General features: G+C 45.5%; 1 long non-coding RNA gene and 1 pseudogene across 1 annotated transcript in view; one reads left to right on the plus strand and one right to left on the minus strand.

Moving 5' to 3' along the window:
• The first annotated feature begins 622 nt into the window (after positions 1–622).
• The window catches only part of LOC149915592 (uncharacterized), an 88,728-nt gene continuing 72,044 nt past the window's right edge, over positions 623–17,306 (plus strand). Inside the window, exon 1 of the long non-coding RNA XR_016471879.1 lies at positions 623–1,284. This is a non-coding gene — a long non-coding RNA (uncharacterized LOC149915592). The remainder of the gene's footprint in view (positions 1,285–17,306) is intronic.
• LOC149915593 (uncharacterized) lies at positions 7,117–8,675 on the minus strand (annotated as a pseudogene).

A 17,306-nucleotide genomic window follows, 5' to 3' on the forward strand; every position in this document is an offset into this window, starting at 1 on the left:
TTTCTGTCACTGGTCCCTGGATCCAGATTTCTACTCTGGTAAAAGCAGAAACTGTCATCAAAATAACACTTGGGATTAAGCTCCTGTGCTTCTGGCTCCAGACCAAACTTATCCCAGGCTTAGCTGGATAACTCTGTATTCAAGCATCACCAACGGACACCCAGTGTGTAGGAAGTCTTTGACACAGGACTAAAAGATGCGTAGCAAAACAGGCATCCTTGGAAAACTGTGCTCTCCCTCCTCTTCAGCCTGATGACTTTGTCCTTAGTTATATTTGTCCAAGGTTTTCATTAAACAGATTATAATTCAAAATTCTTAACTTTGAAGGTAAATGAGAATGGTTCATGGCAAACAGATTTGCAAATCCACCTAATGCATGTAAATACAGGATACCAATTTCAATTATTTGATACATTCACTCTGCCCAAAATAAGTTTAAACTAATGCAATATTTCAGTAGTCAAAAAAGCAAGGAGCAAAATACATTTTATTATTTTATAGACTATTATTATTTTATAGTGATCTACAAGCGTTACACAATTTTTGAGTAAGTGAAATATTGGTAACTGGGTTAGTTTCTTGCTGCTCTTGGATATTCCACTGGTGTCTTTTGCTGCTGAACACAGAATAAATAAAGATCAATCCCCTATCGCCCCTCACAGTCGTGTAATCTGTGATCTACAGAACAGCAAGGGGAGCTAAGAGAGAGAATCCTCTGCAAGAGGCAAATAGTGCAAATGATTTCTTTTTCTTGCTGAAAATGGTGCCATGGGAATTCTGTGACTCATGTTTAATGGTGCTGCTGATCTCCATGTAACTTCACTTGGGCCTTATATGAACCAGCAATGAGGCCTTTTCTCTCTCATTCAGAACCTTGTGTGTCTCATTTCAGTAACTTTGTGTGTCTCACTTCAGTAACTTTGCGTAGCTTTAAGAAGTAAAAACCTCTTCATTTTCATGTGTCAGCCTTAAAGAATGCTGCAGTCTCACTGGGGAGCTTTCTCCTCCATTACACCTCAAAAGCACACCTAGGAAATTAATGATTTGACAGCAAATCATTAAAACTTCCAAACCATCTCAAGTCGAGGAGAACAGAACCCTTCCACTCGCCCCCCAGTCCTGTGGCCCATTGCAGTGCTGGGCTGGGGGATGTGCCCTGCCACCTGCTCTTCAACACAAAACCAGCAGCAGCTGCAGCCATGCTGGGTGAAGTGGGTCTGTTCTGGGCTACCAGCAGAGTGCTGCTGGGTTGAGGAGGTTTTGTCTCAAGTTCTTCCTTCTGCGGTAAGTATGTAAAATTGTTTTTTGTTGCTAATAAGGGAAAGAGGTTTCTTTTTTTTTTTTTTTTTTATGGGTAGATGTTGCAAAATGCTGTAAATTGTACTTTGGTTCAGCTTTCTGGTTTGGCCTCTGCGTCTGTGTGGTGGTAGGGCAGGTGGCTGTGTGCCAACACCAGCAGGCCTGGGAGGAGTTCTCAGTTGTTTTGCATGGCTTTGTCTTTTGATGTTGTTGGTGAAGAAGCATTGGAATAAAATATCATGATGGTTGCATCAAACTGCTAAACTATCCTGTTTCTCTAGGGCTGATCAGCTTGAAAACCAAGAAAGGATCCATCTTGTAGGCTTTTTTTTTTTCCCCTTCCCTCTTTTTCTGTGAGTGTGAGACTAGTGGAAGCACTGCTGCAGTTCTGTGTTGGTGTGGGCTTGGAGCTGATGATGAGAGATGAGCATGAGCTGAACCTAACTGGCATCAGCTATTTCAGCTTTAAGTGCTCCTGGCTAAGTTTCGGTTACTTGTCAGTGTAATTTGTCTGCCAAAGAGGTATTTGTTGGTCAACTTAGCTTCTCCCGTGGAGGAGAAAAGGCTGGGGTTGTCACTCTTTTGTCATGCAACAGATTTAATTACTCAGTTAAGAGTTTCTTGAGTTTTCCGGTGCAGGCTAAAAGCTGTAAATGGTGGAGGAACTGAGACAATGGGTGTGAGTGAATAGGGAGGAACACAACTGTGATGTCTCCCAGATGTTAAAGAAATTTCTGAGCAGCTGAACGAAGGTGCTGTCTGTCCAATATCATTTCTATTCCAAACCTTCAATATTGCAGCTGACGGCAGAAAATGTGCAGTAAAACATGGAGAGGCCACTGGGTAATATCCACTGTAAAGTGTTAATTGCCTATTGAGGCTGTAAACTATGTCAATATGCCTGGATCTGAGTTATTGACAGACTCCTATTTATTCCAGCCTCACAAAGCTGGGCTCTTTAGAACTGGGCTCTAATCAGTCATGCTTTACTGATCCCACCAAGAAGCACCAGTCAATAAGTGTGCTTGCTGTCTTAACCCTTTGAAGTTTGTAAAATTACAAGTGGGATTGATAACATTGATTCGGGGAGAACTCCTGACAGTGGAAACCCTTTGGAAATAAAAGCTGCCTGTGGTAAATGACACCTCCTCTGGAGCAGTGGTTGTTCTGGGTCTGTGGGCTGAATCTCAGCTCTGTTGTCCCGCCAGCACCTGAGGTCTGAGCTGGAGGAAGGAGAAACTGCATATCCATGAACTAAAGCATTCTGCCTTTCCAGAGGCAGTGGGATTCTGTGTCTGATCTTCTGTCTTAAACTGCTGCTGAGTGTTGATGTGCAGCAGCTGCAGCGGCATTTGAGGTGGGAAAGAAGCTTCAAGCAAGGGGCCAAATGCTTGCTCAGTCTGGGCTGGGGGAGGAGGAGGAGTGCCTTTGCACAACTTGGGTTTTGTAGACTTCTGAGATGTCGTCTGCCTTCTAGCATGCGTGTGAAGATGAAGGATGCTTGCTGGTGTTTATTGGTGGCTTTAGCAGAACTCAGCTTACTTGGTTACTCATGAGTATTGATGCTAATATAGTTCTAATAATTTACAGCTTTTTGGATTCTTCTTTGTTTGTTTGTAAGCAAAGTAGCTGAGGGCTGGGGATAGCTTTTTATTCATATAGGGAATAAATACAGATGAGTGTTGTCTGTGGAAGACAGACAAAGCTAAGATGATGCTATGGCCTGACATAGTCTGTGACCAATAAATGTCTCAGAATCATAGTGGAGAACTAGAAATGAGGCAGAAAATCCTTCCTGTTGCATTTTTGCATTGAATATCTCTTTATCTTCTAAATGAATTCTGGTTAACTGAGGAATAAGCAGTCTTTTTTCTTTGATTCTGCTCTTCTTCTAGACTTCTAGATGCGTTTTCATGCTAAATATGGGATGGAAGTCTGTCCTTGCTCAGACCCCAGACTCCAGACTCTTCTGGAGTAAGATCCTGCACTATTGTTTTTTTGCAGACCTACAATATGATGTAGTTCCTGGTGCAGGAAAAAGGCATTGGGTGGTTCAGGCCTTGTCAGACACAGTGACTACACTGTCAAGCTAATGTGTTGGTTTTTTAAACCCTCTGGTGTGCTTGTTCTTCATGCTAAGTGGCATTTTAATAATTTGTATTATAATAATTTGTCCTAATTAACTTGTAATTCCTAAATTAAGTGCACGTAGGTTTCAAGCAGAGAGGTTAGGCTCAGATGAACTGCTGATTCTGGTCTTTGCTGTAAAGAAATTTAGATTGCGTGTCTGTCAGATTTAAGACAGCCATCTTGACATCTGTTAAGAGAGAGATACAGTTAAGAATCAGATTTTGTACTTGAAAATATACACTTGCCTGGTGACTTTTGGGATCTGTTCTGCACATGATACTGCATTCCTTAAGGCACCAACTGCTATACAATGGCACTCAGCAGTGATTCAGTGCTCTTGCAGATGCTGATATTATTAATGTCTTCCCAAAGAAACTGATTTTTAAGAAAATCCAAGTTGGGTAGAGTCTCTATGAAATAAACAGCTGTTTTAAATACGTACGATGCTTTTGCAGCATGTGGAGTAATATTTTAAACAACCACTCCCAAGCTGCAAAGGAAAATAAGGAGTTCATTTTGTTTTCACTTCTTTCCAGCCCATTTTCTTTCAGTGAATAGATACAGATTTTAATTGGAGGAAATTTGGCTAGCTGCTACTGGCAAACTCCTCAAACCTGAGGCTGGAGGTTCCACAGTCCGTGTGTTCTGGATGGAGCTGGCTGTCCTTGTGCAGCATTGCTGTGCAGAAGTGTTAACTGCTCTGTGGTGAAAACTGCTTTTGGTTCTCGCCCACCCCTCATGCAGTATGTGTGCATTTTTGGGAACGGGTACATGTTCTTTTCAGGAAATTATAGAACACAGTGGCACATCTTGATTTGAAGTCAGATTGCTAATAGAAGTCTAATACTTCAGCGTACTGGTTTATCTTGTTTACGTTAGGAGGGTGGTCGGAGTATTCCTACAACACTAGGTTTCTTAATCTCAGCTGTGATGCAATCCAAAATGTGTGATTGTCTCTATAGCCAAAGAGAAGTTTCCAGTTGGATTTGTGAAATGCAGCAAAATGCAAAGCTTTGCATTTAATGCAAGCAAAACTCACAGAAGTACCCAGACTTGGCTGCAGGTCCGGGTGCTCCTGGGTGATGCCTGAAGGCAGCTGCTCATGGTTATGGACGGCTGGGTGTATGGATTGCTCTGAGCAGCAGGAACAGTTTCAAACGATATGGGAAATAAGAAGTGTTTCCTTTTAATGCGTTCACAATTAATCCCGTTTTGCTCTTGCACCTATAGGAGTATGAATTCTGGAGGGGGGGGGAAAGATAAGACTTCGTAGGGGAAATAAATGCTCCCATTTGCAGTAAGCACGATAGGTTTCGCTTCTTTTCTTTTCCTCCTATTCGATGGAGAGGGGTTCGATTACTCTTTGAGACGTTTTCTTTTGCATAGCGTTTTTATGCGCTGTGTTTTGAGCGGTGTGACCACTAGAGAGCAGACTTGTCCTAGTAACAGGAGTTAATTAGTTCTCGGCCTCTTCATTTCCTCCTGTCCCCCTTCCCCTCCCCCTGAATACACAGGCAGTGGGGGCTTGGGTGGTTCTGAGTTTGCCTCCAACGCTGTGCAATCTTAGGCCTAATTAAAGCGCCGCAGACGGCCTGAACCCCACATTAAAATTTGATGAGGAATTGATCAGCCAAGCAAACAGGAAATTTAGCTGTGTGAGTGAAGGTAATGTTTGCTCAAATGTGTAATGAGGTCCATGGGGAATATTTATGGGGACCTCAGTGACAGTTTCAGCAGTTCTTCTCCTTGAAGTCATCTTCCCTACCTGCCCTCTCTGTTATGAGGCTGCAGGCAGAAGGGAATCCAACGCCGCGTCAGCCAGGCTGTGGGAAATGGGCTGCGTGTGGCTGCCGTGGTGCCATGGAAAGCTCTGTGAAAGGAGTTGTGAAACTGCAGCCTGACTTTTTTAAAAACAACATCAGTGGCCCCGTAACATACGCAGTTGTGTAGCACAATTGCTGGTGGAACTCCTTGCAGCGTGTTAGAAAGCAAACCTGCTAAAAAGGGTCAGGCATTGTGTAACAGCAGATGTTAGCTTTATCTACATAGACTGCAGGATAATCTATACATGGTGTCAGGTATTCGGAGGCAAGGCAGTATGTTCGCAGGGTAGGGAGCAATGCCCTCCTTAGCAGACCTTATCTATTTCTAATAATCAATTAACAGAAAGTATAAATGTCTTCTACGTGCAACAAGCAGACGAATTTACATGCTTCTTATTTATCACTACTCAGACCAAGGTAAATCAGCATGAGAGACTCTTAGAGTAAGCTACTGCTATTGCCCTCAGCTCCTGGCAAAGGATTTGCAAAGATGAAGGGCTCTGCATTCAGGGCTCACACAGGCCCCAGGCTGCAGATGTGCTAGCCACAGCTCTCAGAATTCCTGTGGTTGCCTTCTTCTACCCCTCGTGGCCACTTCTGATTTTGGCTGGTTACAATTAGAGTTGAAGCTGACATTGTAAGAACTTCGAGTGAAAAGCAGCAGGATGGACAGCCAATAGTTTGTGCCAAATGGAACAAAGTAGGAAGGAGAGATGATGATGATGGCTGTCTTGGTAGGCCTGGCGGATGGGTGAGTGTGCTGGTTGCAAGCCATTGCTTGGCTTTCTACTGCAACACAGCTGTCCAACCTTGTGGCTTATCTGGTCTGCACTGAATGAAGAGGAATTGTCTTGGACGACATACACAACATTATATGTTGTTAATGTATATAAGTAATAAAAATTTGTTCTATTAATTATAAAAACTGAAAATGCCATAAAACTGGTGGGGTACCTGACCTTGCTTTGTGAAACAAATGCATCTGTCTGGATTGGCGGCAGTGGTTGCCGTTCTCACTGAGCAAATGTTTGGTTGTTGTGAGTGATGAGTGCACTGATGATGTGCACTGGGACCAAACTGAGATGATGTGCACTGGGACCAAACTGGGAGTAAAGTGCTGCAAAGTAGTGGCATCTGGGTCGCTAAATTGTTTTCTTTTTGACAGTCTTATACTGTTCTGTTCCCAGACAGCAAAATGATGGTGGTGGTTGTGACTTAATGGTGTTGCATCACAAAGCAGTGGTCAGCCTAAGCAGAATGAGAGAGCTTTTTGATATCTGCGTTTATCATTTGCAATTAAATGCCTTAGTCCTCCTTTCTCAAAGCAGCGGCAACTCGTCTGCTTTGCATTTTTAAAAAGCAGCTCTTTTACAACAATGCCTTCCTGAAGAGGTATTCTCCCCACCTGCTCCAAGAGGGCAAGGCCAGAGCTGGCCTGAAAAGGGGAGCCCCAGCGGCACCTTCCGTGGAGCAGATGTGAAGGAGAGCTGCCCCAGAAGCAGCCCTGAGGCCCAGCCTGTGTGGCTGGCTGCTGCCGGGCAGGACAGGCCCCGTCTGCAGCAGCTCCAGAGGAGGACAGGCAGCAGCAGCATCTGGGCTCTGTGCTCCCCAGGTGCTGTGCCAAAGCCCCTGCCTGGGTCGCTGGTGGCTGTGCAGCCTCAGGTACAGCTGGCACACGGCCGGGCTGTGCTGCAGCAGCAGGCAGAGCCCTGCTCAGCCCTCTGCCCCCCTGGTGCGTGCTGCCACGCAGTCACACAGCTCGGGCTCTCAGGGTTCTGGAAGTCAACGGTTTCACCTTTTCCTCGTTCCCCGTCCCTGTTTGCACTGGGATTCCAGGCTTACAGTTTAGCTTCCAGAAAGAAAGAGACGCAACAACTGCTCATTTCAGGGTGTGTGGATGTTTATTGTCAGTGCCCAGCTCCCCCCGCGCCCTCTCTGTGGCAGGAGGGCCATCCCAGCTGTCGTCGTAGCGGAGGTGTTGTGTTCTTCCGGCACTCGGCGCTGTTTGCTGGGCTCTGTGCAGTGCCCGGCTCGGTGGTAGCGGCGGCCCAAAGCCGGGCACCGTGGGCTGACCGAGGCTGATGAGCGGGGGACGGAAGGATGAGCTCGAGCTGCCGGTGGTCTTCTCCGGCAGCGCGGGGAAGCGACGGTCGGCCGGAGCTGAGGCGGAAGAGCCGTGCGGTGCCTCAGCCTCTCCCCGCCCGCTCTTTCCGTCCCCGTGCCGTTCCCGGCTGAGGTCGGGCCGCCCGCTCACAAGTCGGGGTGCCGCGCGTGCTCTCCGGCGCCCATCTGCCGCTCCCGCGCCGCCCGCCTGAGCCATTCGCGGTCCTCGTCCTCCCGCGGTGGCTCCTCGAAGCGGCTGCGCTGGTTGGGCTCCCCGTGCCAGGAGGAGCTGCGCACCAGCGGGCGGGGGGACCTGGAGCGGCTGCGCCGTGCTGGGACGCTGCGGGAGCGGTGGGCCGATCTTGTCTCCTGCCGCTCCCTGGTGCGCTGCAGCCTTCCCGGGTGCCGGCGGGTCGGGGGGCGACCCGAGGGGCGCCAGTCCAGGCACTGTTTGCTCAGGATCCTCTGGCGGCACAGGGGGCAGTTGGCGCTGTTGGCGGCCCACTGCTGGATGCAGACCCTGCAGAAGATGTGCCTGCAGGGCAGGGCGCGGATGGTGTCCACGATGTGGTCCAGGCAGATGGGGCACCGCTCCTCGCGGGCCTCCACCGGCCAGACCCACGCCTTGCGCCTCCGGTTGGGAGCCGCCTCCCGGCTCATGGCTGCGGCTGCCCTGGCGCTGTGGGGCTCCAAGGATGGAGTGGGAGCCCCAAGGATGGATTTGCTGGAGGCTGCCTCTTGCAGAGCAGTCGGCAGTCTCCGCGCCTCCACTCACAATATAAACTCGCAAGACTGCTGTCTCACGCACTGGCAAGGTCTCAGTGTCTCGTGCTCCCACAGGAAGACGCGCACACCTCGAGAGTCGCCAGCAAGACTCAATGCGGGCTGGGCCCGCTGGGTATTTATAGGCACCCGGCCATTGTGAGGTCATGGGCTGAGTGTGACTCCGCGATGCCATCACAAGAGCACAGACAGGTGGAGGTTTGCTGCCCGGTTGTTGCGGCGTTCCTATTTTTGGCATTTGCCTGCCCGAGTCCATCCAAGGACTTTCACTGGGACATGTTCACAAACAGTGACAAATAAATATTGATGGAAGCCACCAATGGAATGGATCTGGTGTTGCCATTGATCAGTGCTGTACTGCGACCGTGCTGGTGTTTGATAGCAGTGCTAGCAAAGTAAATGCTCTGCTGGGTGTCTTTCACCAAGCAGTGGAGGGGCAGTGCTTAGCAAGAAGGATCCCTGTCTTGGTGGGGAAGGAGCAGCACAGCTTCTCTGTTCCTCGTGTCTCCTCAATCTCTCCCTTCCCGCCCCTCGTCAGCACCCTCCAGGACTTTTCCTTACATCCTAACCTAATCTGTTCCCTTTTGGGGTAACTTTTAACATGTCTTGGGTCATGGAGAGCCATGAACATCATAGCATGTTCCTATTAGAGTGTGTTATCCTCCTTAGGGGTATGAATTTTAATATTAACTTCTGTCTCCTCCATGTCACTTGTTAGCCATTAGTTCTCCTGTCTTATTTGTGGGTTGGTTGGGGGTGAATGTTTGCTTTGCTCTCCTTTTTCTGGCCAATGTCCTTGTGGAAGGAAGCCTTTGTCAGTCTTTACGTCCCTTGCCAAAGCTGCCTCCAGGTGTGCTTTGGAGAGTGTTGGCGGCCAAGGGGCTTCTCTGCAGGGCTGCTTGCCAGCTGGTCACTCCTCACGTGCCCTGGTGCCTCGGGCTGTTCCTCCCCGAGGGCAGGACTTTGCACTTCCCCTTGCTGCAATCCTTGGGATTCCCCTCAAGCCGTTTCTCCAGCCCGCCCGGATCCCTCTGGACGGCTGCACGGCCTTCTGCTGCATCAGCCGCTCCTCCCAGTTTGGGATCCTCGGCGGCCGTGTGAGGGTACGCTGTGTTCCGTCACCCAGATCCTTCTTGAGGCTCTTCTCTGGGACTGGACCCACTTGTGACCCCTGGGAAGGGCCTGCAGGGTGGCTGCAGTTCTTCCAAATTCAGGCAGAGCAGCAGATCTGTAGAGGTGCAGAGGGGCACGGGTATCTCAGCCTTGCAATGTTTGCAGATTGCCCCGAGTCATTTTCCAGGTGCAGCTGAAGTTGTTTCAGGGCCCAGTTACAACTGTATCCCAAATGCCTACAGTTGCTGATGGCCCTGCTGGCATGTAAGCATCTCATGCTGCCATCTGAATGTGGTCATTCAGCTTGCAGCCCTGTCTCTTAGCTTCATTACCTACCTCAGGTCCCTGCCTCACGTCACCAACTGGCATTTCACTCCTGTAGCCTGATCTCTGCCGTGAATCACTGCATATTAGTAGTCTGAAACTTTAAGGTTTCCCTCCCCAGCAGACTTCCCTGGTAACGATTCTCAGCACTGCTGCATCTCTCTGTGTCTTAGACTCACACAACGGCTTAGGTTGGGAAGGACCTTAACCCACTGCGTTCCAGCCCTTTGCCACGGCCAGGGTTTCCACGCGGCAGCTCAGGCATCACAGGCTCCATCCAACTTGGCCTTGAATGCCTGTGGGGACGGGGCACCCACACTTCTGTGGGCAGCAGTGCCAGGGCCTCACCGCCCCCTGAGTAAAGAGATTTCTCTTTGCCTGGAACCTAAATCTCCCTCTGTTTTGCTAAAAGCTGTTCCCACTTGTCCTGTCTCTGCCTGACAGTGTGAACAGTTGCTCTCCCTCCTTTTAAGCTCCTTTTAAGTCCTGAAAGACTTGGAATCCAGAAGCAAGAGGCATGAGATTGGCTTGTAAGCATAGCTGGGTACAGGCTGAATGCCTGCATGGGCAGGTGAGCCTTTCAAGCATTAGTTGTCTTTAATAATATTTTGCCCTGAATAACTTTTATTTTGTTTTAATGGTAACCTTCTTCTCACTGCTTAATATCAGCATTTGGAGAATCCGAGGTTACCACTTCTCATCTTTGTTTTCTGTTAATTGTACTGACAGTAGTTTTGTTCCTACCTTTATCTTTTACAGTATACTGTCCAAGGCTGTACCCCAAACCAATCTCTGTGTTTGCTGTACTCTCTTGTAGCTGTCCCTTAATAGCTACAGTTTGAGGTCAGTCAGTGAATAATCTGCTTAATATGGTTGGTGAGCAGAACATTGGAGTTTAAGTAAGAATTTAGGTACAGTTGAGGCAGAAACCTTAGAGAAGTTCAAGTCCTCTTCATTCTCACAGCTACCATTATCAATCAGGTTTGTAATCCTGCCAGAAAAACAGAAAAGATAAGTGTGGTTTGTTGAAACCAATTTTCCATGAAACGCTGCAATTATAGTTCTAGTCTGCAATTCTTTGTTGATAGTTCATGAATAAATCTTTTTTTATTTTGCCAATTATTAAGACTAGGCTAGACGGTCTTCAGTTATCCAGAGTCATCCGTAACTCTTTAAAATTGAAACTTCTTGGCTATCCTGCAACTTCTGGCATTTATGAGGTTGTTTTCCATGATGTTCTAAAAGGTTAACAATCCTCTAATTCCTTTAAACTCCTTGGTCTTTGTTATCTTGACCTGCTGATTTCGTTTTTTTCCCTTTTTTTTTTTTTAAACCTTTGGCAGACAGCCCATGTTAATGCAGGCAATTTAGTTGCTTGTTTGTCAGTAATCTGATCAAACCAAGTTGAGCCATAACATTTTTGTTGAACTCCTTAATCCTAGCTGTAAAGAGTGTCTATGAGGCATTTCTGCCTTTTTTGCATCTTTCTATAGTTTTACCATCAGTGTATGTGCTTGCTTCTAGCGTTTTTCGTATGTTTGAATACATCTCTTGTTATTAATTTTGTCTGTTGATATCTCGTTTACTCCATTAGCCGCCTCTTATCAGTTTCTAACTTTTTAGGTATTGCTTTTGCATCTTTTAAACAGGAATTTTTAGTCTGCGTATCTTTATTATTTTTTGGCATAATTATGGCTTTTTCAGCTGCCACTGGAAAGTCCCTGAAGAATCTGTAATTATTAGCAATGCTTTCCCTGTGAAACGCGATGCTCCCGCTCAGTTATGTTAACTATCGTCTGTGCTTACAAGACTTGTCCTTTCTAAAGACCTTAGTCTGAAAGACGTTAAGGAAATACAAAATAGACTCGTTATATTGGTGACTGAATTCTCCTGGCTTTAATCTTGCAGGCTTCTCCACAAACATCAGTAACTTCCTCTGCTTGTAAAGCTCCTGTTGGTTTTAAGGTGCTGTCTGTGCAAGTATACTTGAAGGATCTGCTTCTAACAAAGGAGCTGTGTCAATGGGAAGGTTTAATGTGAAAATAATGTGATCAAGCGCTAAGTTGCTTTCACCAGCAATTAAGTGTAACAGCACCTAATGGCAGACTAGGAAGGATCAGCCCGAGGGCAATTTCTACCACTGCTTCTCTGCGGCATCGCTGTCTAACTTAATAAACTTTTCATGCACAAAGTTTCAATTAAAGGCAACGCTCTTTGTATTTAAAATCAAATCAGGCATGTGCTCTCCATAGTCATGTAGCAGCTGAGATGCTGTGGTGAGAGTGCTCTGCCTCACTGCCCAGACCGGTGAGAAAAGAGCTGACACACAGCCATGCCCATCACAGCAGCACTGCAGAGCATCCCCAGGCCTCATATTAAGTTACGTATTGTTACAGTGAAGGCATTTCAAGGCAGAGAGCTAACTTTCTGGTTTCAAACAGTGTTCTCTCCTTGCTTCCTTCCCCCCCTCCTCACTGCTCCGTCTGAATCCCCTGTGGGCATTGCCCTGCTCCCATGCACAGTGATGTTTAATCCACTTGTGATGCCTCTTTGTTTTCTTACTGTAGTTCCTCACCCAACCTGTAATTGCTGTAGGAACACTAATGAGCTCCCTGCGATAGTAGCAAATGTTATATTCATTTTACAGACAGAGGATGTTTCTGGGCAGACCTGCACTGGTTTTATCAGTGGAACCGGGAACAATCATCTTTTGCTGACTTTCTTCTGGGGTCGTCCTTTGCTTATTTTTATAATAAACTCAATGTCAAGAAAATAGAAGGCTGTGCAACTTCCAGCAAGGTCAGATATAGAGGAATTTGGAAAGAGGGGATAAAGGCGATGCCAACTGTATGCATGGAGTTAAGTGGTGACTCCCCAAGGGCAAGGCAGACCCACAGCATGCTTTTGTTATTAGAGGGTGTTTGTAAAAAATCTTAGTTAGGCAAAAGAGCCTGAAGTACATTTGGGATGAACTTCAGCAGGCTGAAAGGTTAATTAGTGGGACAAGGGATGTTTTAGTTAGGTAGCCTGAGCTGAAGCAGCCCCTGTTGAAGCTTTTGCATGGTAAAGCTCCTGATTTCAGGTAGGTTCTGTCTGGACAAAGGGGATGCTTTTCATACTACTTATGCTTTTTGTTCTGGTGGTGCTAGTGGCTATGACTGTATTTCTAGTAAATGAGTTTGCAGACTCTTTTTATATCTTTTATATTTATCTTTATCTTTTGTTTCTGTGCAAATACATTACAGAGACTGGTCAGCTTTTGGGGTTAGCGTGGACACCAAACACTGCAATCCTGAAACTAATACTGGACTCCCTTCTTTATCATTGTTTAACAAATCCAAGATTAAAGAAGACAAAAATTGAAAGTATTTCATGCCTTTGCAGTGGTACAGTACTTAATAATTGCTTTCCTGAATGTGTTTGAGCACTACTTCGTTGTTTGGTACTGGGACCACTGAAGCAATGGGAGCTACTTTGTAAGGTTGGGAACAGAGGTCTAGCCAGAAAGCTGTAGTGTAACAGCAGTTGGAGATGTGTGGAAGAGTTTGTATTATCAAAATGAACAGGAAGTGATCACGTGTGGGCGATGCCTTATGGATTTGTCCGTTGTCAGCAATGCCTCATTAGGAGAAGAGGCATCTTCAATTTCTTCTTGTGATCTTTTGGAAATCTGCATGGTGGGAGAAACGATGCTAACTGTTAGTATACTTGGTGAGTTAAGCTAATCATTTGGCAAATGAGGTATGGTGGTGTTTTGGCAGTGATATCAGTAGCAGCAACATTATGAAGGTGTGAGTTTTCTTTTTTCTTTCTTTCTTTTTTTTTTTTTTTTACCTGATCCTCATGCTGCAGACTAGCTGGTCGTGTACCCTGTAAACTTCTCTTCTGTAATCATGAGATCTGCAGAGTTCAAACCCAACAGTTTAGTTCCTTCAGTATTTCACAGGGTACCTGTGTATGTTGTTCCTCACTGAAATCCTTCAGCATTTTTTGGAAGGACTCCTCTAGACTGAAGGCCTCAAGAGCCCAATCTTCAAGTTGATTCCTTGTGGAAGTCCTTCAGCATCCCAGGAAAGACTTCTTACAAATGTCTTGTCATCACTTCAGATTCAGTTCTGACAAGAGGCCACAAGGGCCCCATTTGTAAAAACCTTGCACATCATATTATATGCCCATAGTTACTGTAGACATTTCTGGGCTGCAATAAACTTGCATGACAGAAACCATTCTTTCTTTTTACAGGTGACATCCTCAAATTGCTAGTCCTATTCTCCATTGCTTTGCCCCTTAGCTGGTGTTACACAGCTATGCAAACTCCTACCAGATTGGAATGGTAGCATTTCATCCTCTTTCCCCGGAGAGTCAATGTCGGCAGAAGTGAAAGGCAATGGAGAATTGAGTTATACAGCCTCACTCTTCTCCCCAAGTGAGCACTTCAAAGTGGTTCGTTCCAGACATAAATGAAGGTGTGGGATTTAAAGATAGCTTGGATAAATGCATCTCTTTGTGTGTGACCTCTAAAATAGAGGAGACGAACTTGCTGCAATATGTTGCAAGTTGCAGAAGAGTAATTAGCTGGGGAAGGGTCACCCCGTTTGTCAAAAAAACAAAAGTAGATTAGAGAAGGCATTTTGGCCATGGGGCCTTCCTTAGGCTAAAGAAGAACAGGATGTTGTTCAGTTTTGCTGTGTCCTAGTTTCACCATGCCCTGAGGAAGATCCCCAAGGCTGAAAACTTATTTCTAATTGTTTTATAAATGACTTTTTCTTCCCTCTTTGGCATTCAAAATAACATCAATTTTGAACTGAAGTGTTTCTGTTGGAAAGATGCTTCCCGAACAAAGGAAGAATTTTAAAAGATATTTAAGTAGTCACTAATTTGTTGACACTTTCTTAGTTTTCTTGCTAGGCTGAGTGTCTGGTTTACCTCCCAGCTTAGGCGTTGAGTATAATTGTATGGGTATCTTGTCCAGAAGGACTCAAATTTCCGAAAGCACATAAGATAAGACATGAAATGTGTTTTGTTCCTATAACTTTCCAGGGAACTGATGAAGTCTAAACCAGTGCTGTGCAGATGAGTGCTGCCGTCGGTATTTCGGAAACCTAAGTGGCAGTGACCCTAAGGCCAGAATCTCAGCTTTAAGTGCCCCAATACTGCAGTAGTTGGTTTGTTAGTGATCAGAGAGCACGAGTACTCTATGTGCCCATTGTGTGTAAATTAGTTATTTGGAAAACTAAGCTTGTTAGTAACTGATGTGTTTTTTAGTGCTTTTAGGTGCCTCCGCAGTAGGTGCAGGTATCTGAATGTATTGATACATGAGGTGAGAGTTGCTACGTCTGTGAACATTAAATCATGAGTGAGAAGTGCTCTCATGTAACAAACTGCTTAGAATACTTTGCAGCTCAAGAGAATCAGAATAGCCTGAGAAGCTGGAAACATCCATGACTTCTAAATCTGGGCTGTGACTTCTGAAATATGAAACACTCTCTTTAGAACCTGGTGACAGGCAACAGGGCTAGAGATGTTGAATATATGGGGGTAATTCTTGTGAAGAAGTTGAGATTACACATATACACACGTATATGTATTTTTAAAATATATAAAGTATGTGTGTATATATAAATGTATACGGGCTGCCCAGAGAGGCTGTGGCTGCCCATCCCTGGAGGTGTTCAAGGCCAGATTGGATGGGGCCCTGGGCAGCCTGGTCTGGTATTAAATGTGGAGGTTGGTGGCCCTGCATGTGGTGGGTGGTTGGAGTTTGGTAATCCTTGAGGTCCCTTCCAACCCAAGCCATTTGGTGATTCTATGATATACGCCTACATATAGGGATTAGGAAGACAGAGATGTAGCTGCGTGGATAACGTCATCAAAACCACAAGTTATTTACAGCAAGTGAGTAGATTACATGCGCGTTGAATTCAAGTTCCTTTGAGGTGTATTGATGAAGATTTTTTTCTTCTTGCATAATATTTAATATGGATCACATTAACCAATATGGGTAAGCTATTTCTCTCTAACATCTTCCTAAAATGAAAGAAATAAAATGGAATCATAGAATGGCTTAGGTTGGAGGGGATCTTGCACATCATCCAGTACCTGCTGTGGGCTGGCTGCTCCCACCATCTGAGGCTGCCCAGGCCTTTAACATCCAGCCTGGCCTTGGGCACCTCCAGGGATGAGGCACCCTGGGCGGCAGTGCCAGGGCCTCACCACCCTCTGAGTAAATCTTTCTTCCTGACATCTAACCTAAATCTCCTCTCTTTTAGTTTAATAGAAATAGCAGTGTTCATGACTGGAGAATGGTAACTGCATGGCATGTAATTTGTACGTAGAAACACCTGGTTTTGCTGTCATATAACATATCTGTAGTTTCATCTGTGGTCATTTGCTTTCTAAGCAGCCATGAGATAGTTTAATTAATCTTTGGTGAAAACTAAATAGTGTGTCTTTGGAAGGACTCTAACTCACAAGTCGGAGTCTTGTTTTTCTTCAGTTTTTTCTCACAAGAAATGTTTCCAAATGATGAAGCTCTCAGGAACGGTTGCAGCTGCCAGCATAGCACCTGATGAATGGCTAAAGTTTCTGACTTCTCTCCCCTGTCTCGCAGGGGAAAAACTGTTTGGGGAATATTTGATAATTTTAATAAATGTTTTTCTTGGATGTATTTTCTGAATGGCTTTTGCTGGTGCTGTGCCTGCCGCTAGCTTTAGGTTGGCTCTTCGTGATGTTGGTCACATCAGCTGTGTGAAGTAGCACATTGATGCAGCAACACTTGAGACAATGAAATGTGTGGGGAAAACACTTGAATCCTCGTTATCTTTTCCTTCTTTGGCTGCAGCTGGTTGTACTGAAAAGGAACCCCTTCTTCTGACTGGAATTTTAAGAATTAAAAGCTTCACAATCAGCATTTCCTACCAACTCCAGAAACACGCCTAGAATTGTAAATTCAGATCTTTTTAAGTGGCAGCTAACTTCAGGTGATGATTTCTGACTACCAGCTGATACTCAAAGAGTGGCAGTCAGCACTTCCTGAAGCTGATGCTTTTAGATTAAGGTAAGCATCTTGTTAAAGAACACCTGTATTAGTGTAGGCCCTGCTGAGCTTTACCCCAATGAAGGGCAGCATGGACCCCTCTGTAAGATTTATTTAGCAACATACAAAAATTGCTGTCACAGTTAGAAGCCGAAATACAAAATAAGACAAAATAAAAGCCAAAACCAACATGAGCTGATGATGCATCAAATAAAAGCATCTCGTGTGTTGCCCAGAATGTCAAGCTGTCCTCTAGGAGGAATGATTTCTATGGGGGCAGAGGGCCTGCTGGTGAAAGCTAGGCTGCCAGCCCTCTGTACACATACACCAGATATTTATAGCATGCTTAGAAATGTAAATATAGGGCATACAAAAATGCTAAATATAAAACATTATCAAAGATGGCACGAATTGTGCTTAATGAATCTAAGCAACCAGCTTTACTGCTTGTTTATTAAATGTATCTTATCATACACACAGATCTCTGATGAATGGGAAAAAATGCAAAATGTTGCCCCAGGCTATCGAGGCAGATCAGGACTGATGCTGCCAAGTGAGCACAGGAGGCTTTGGAGGTGAGGGAATGGCTTTTTTGATGAATTTTGCATTTTATTTAGAAACACACCCGAAGGCATCACTGACTTTAAGGCTAACAAGGGGTCATTAGACTGTATTATCAGATTAAATTAGAAACT

This window comes from Phasianus colchicus, chromosome 17 (assembly GCF_987193195.1).
Source record: "Phasianus colchicus chromosome 17, bPhaCol1.hap1.1, whole genome shotgun sequence".
NCBI classification, from domain to species: Eukaryota; Metazoa; Chordata; class Aves; order Galliformes; family Phasianidae; genus Phasianus; species Phasianus colchicus.